General features: G+C 39.2%; 1 non-coding gene across 1 annotated transcript; it reads left to right on the top strand.

The window, feature by feature from the left end:
• Positions 1 to 2,762: 2,762 nt before the first annotated feature.
• On the top strand, positions 2,763 to 2,874 carry LOC115870468. Its single transcript, XR_004046733.1, has one exon. It is a non-coding gene; the product is annotated as a U6 spliceosomal RNA (small nuclear RNA).
• The last annotated feature ends 631 nt before the right edge of the window (positions 2,875 to 3,505 follow it).

Genomic DNA, 3,505 nt, shown 5'->3' on the forward strand with positions numbered 1-3,505 from the left:
GGGGGAGTGTAGAGTGGGGACCCAAAGCCCATCTATAGGCAACTGAACATCTCCTTACAGAAGTGTTACGGGGAGGAGATAAGCCAGTCAAGGTGCAGTGTAGCAATGATGAAACATGCAACTTTCCTCTAGTTCCTAAATGCTTCCTCCCCACCCACTATCATGATCCAAATTTTACCTAACAAATCTGGCTAGACCAGAGGATGTACACAGGTACAGATAGGAACTGGAAACAGGGAATCCAGGGCAGATGATCCCTACCGGATTCAAATACTAACAACCTTCTTCAAGGAATTGGAAAAAAACTGATCACCAGTTTCATATGGAGAGGAAAGAAGCCCTGAATTAGCAGAGAACTCCTCAAGAAGCAGGACAAAGTTGGAGGATTCGCCTTACCCAATTTTAACACCTATTACACAGCTACAGGGCTCAAAACATCATGGTCCTGGCACAATGACAGATACTCAGACCAGTGGAAAAGAATAGAAAGCCCAGGAATAAAATCATCAGCATATAGACAACTTATCTTCAACAAGGGTCCCAAAAACATCAAGTGGGAAGCGGGTGCCCTTTTTAACAAGTGGTGCTGGCAACATGCAGGAAAAATGAAACAAGCCGTTTACCTCACTCCATACACAAGAATAAACTCAAGGTGGATCACAGACCTAGAAGTAAAACCTCAAACCATCAGGACCATCAAGGAGGGAATCGGGACAAACCTAAGATCATTGGCCCAGGGAATTCATAGACTCACTGCAATAGGGAAAGGCACACACATAAATGGGATATAATAAGAATAAAATAAGGATTTAATAAGAATAAAACACCTGTGCACCTCAAAAGACTTCACCAAGAGGCTGACAAAGACAACCCACAGACTCAGAGATATTTTTGGTAATGACACATCGGACAAAGGGCTCATTACTAAAATCTATAACACCCTCATGGCCTGCAAAAAGAGGAAAACAGTTAACCCTATAAGGAAGTGGGCAAAAGAACTTGAAAAGAACTTTCACTAGGGAGGAGACCCATATGACCAACAAGCATATGAGAAAGTGTTCCCGGTCATTAGCCATAAGAGAAATGCAAATTAAAACAACCATGGGATACCACCTAACAACCCTGAGGCTAGCCCAAATCAGAGAGCAACAAGTGTTGGAGGGGTTGTGGTGAAATAGGAACCCTCCTCTACTGCTGGTGGTCGTGTAGATTTGTACATCCACTGTGGAATGCAATCTGGAGATACTTAAAGAAAATGGAAATTGATCTACCTTATGATCCAGTCATCCCTCTACAGGGCATATACCTAGAGGAGGTAACAAATAAAACACAACCAGTCATCTGCACTCCAATGTTCATTGCGGTGCAATTCACAATCTCAAAGACTTGGAAACAGTCTAAGTTTCCATCCATAGATGAGTGGATTAGCAAACTTTGGCACGTACACACAATGGAGTACTATGCAACACTGAAAAGCATGGACAATCACATGAAACACGTCGTTTCATGGGAAAAGTTGGAAAGAATCATGTTAAGTGAGGTAAGCCAATTTCAGAAGTACAGGTATAACATGAGCCCCCTGAGGTAAGTACAATCGGCATGGCAGGAATAGAAGAATAGACACTTATCTCGCAATAAGTGGGGGAAAGCATAGGTAGTTGGGGGCAGGGCAGATCACACCCAGGGAGGTACATGTGAGTCCAACATAAAGAGACTTTGCCTCTCCTTTCATCAAGGTAAAGCCTATTTCCCCATGTAAGTTTGTTTTGAAGGAGCCCTGGTGGTGTATTTAGTTAAGCATTTGGCTACCAATTCCAAGATCAGCAGTTTTAGTCCACCAGATGCTTTGCAGGAGAAAGAGGAGGCTATGTTATTTTATAGTCTCAAAAACTTTGGGGAGCAGTTCTACTCTATTTTATAAACTGGAAAACCAAACTCACTGCCATTGAATTGATTCTGACTCATAGCAACCTTACAGGACGGAGTAGAACTGCTGTATGGGTTTCCAGGACTATAAATCTTTACAGGAGTAGAAAATCTCATATTTTTCTTGTGGATTTGCTCATGGTTTCAAACTGCTGCCTTTATGTTTAGCAGCCTATCATGTAGCCCACTACACCACCAGGACTGCTGATGTATATTTGAGGGTCCTCATAAGTCAGAATCAACTCAATTGCAGTGAGTTTGGATTTGGGGAGTTTGGTGGCACAGTGGTCAGTGGCATTACTAGGATGATGTCACCCAATATAGTTGTTTATGGCATCCCTGGACCTCCCTCCTATACCAGACCATACAAAAGCCTTAGAAATATTATCTATCTTTAACCATAGAATAATATGTGATACAGTGTTAAATTGCTTAAATGTGATATTTTGTAAATTACATGAATACTAACAAAATTGTTTTGTAATTTTTTTCTACATGGAGTTGCATCATTAATAACTGAGCAGAGGCCTTGTTTATTTTCTCTTTCTTTTCCTTTGCTTACTATTACCTCTCAAAATAAGTATACAGATTCACAAATACTACTTACCCCAATACTATTGGTAATGATAGTCAATTTTTCTGATTTAGCAACAAAAACAACAGCAGGTACTTACAGAATGTACAGACTGGTCAGGTAAAATCATGTAACTTGAAGTATCATTATAATTGGGCAATTATGACAGCTCCGATTTGAGTGCATTAGAAGACTCAAAACGTAAAACTAGCATAGAGTTTTGGCTTTGTGAGCATATTGGTACATGTGAAGTGGGCTTACAGTGCTTGCTTCGACAGCACATATACTATAATTGGAACAATACAGAAAAGATTTGCATGGCATGGCCCCTGTGCAAGGAAGACATGCAAATTTGTGAAGCATTTCACATTTTTTCATTTAGTAAGAATTTCTATGGATAATGGAATTCCTTCCATGTAGCAACCCCCTCCAGTTTGCTAAAGGTTACTTGAACATTATTTTAAAAACACTTTATTACAACCAGCTCAAGACAATAGACTGGATAGCTTTTCTAATCATTTTCTCCAATAAAAAAAAGAAAATGTTCCTATATCTTTGGTGCTCTAAAATGCCTTTTTATCAACATGCTCTTTTGTAGTACATCAGTATTTTTCTACATTCTTTAAACAAAAAGAGCATTTGGCTACAAAAAAAATGGGTTGGCTGTGCATTATTTTTCACATTACATTTTGGTTTTAAAAGCTATAATATGTAAAAGTGGCAAGAAGAAGAAAAAAAATTACCTTTTGTTATATAGCATACCCACTTTGCTTTACCATTAGAGTGATTGAAAGAGGTGTCTAAACTAAGCCAGTTTATTTAAATATTATTGCAAAGATCCCTTTATGTAGGGGGAAATTATTGACAGAATACCAGATTCTTGTAAATTCAACTTGTACATGGACATTCTGCAAACCCAGCTGTCACTGTATTCTTCTTGTACCTCCTTTAATGAAAGCATACTAAAATGTGTGTAAGGCAGTGAGTGAGTGTCAGTGAGTGAGT

Source organism: Echinops telfairi, unplaced genomic scaffold (assembly GCF_000313985.2).
Source record: "Echinops telfairi isolate 266 unplaced genomic scaffold, ASM31398v2 ScPeMD7_655;HRSCAF=1070, whole genome shotgun sequence".
Taxonomy (NCBI): Eukaryota; Metazoa; Chordata; class Mammalia; order Afrosoricida; family Tenrecidae; genus Echinops; species Echinops telfairi.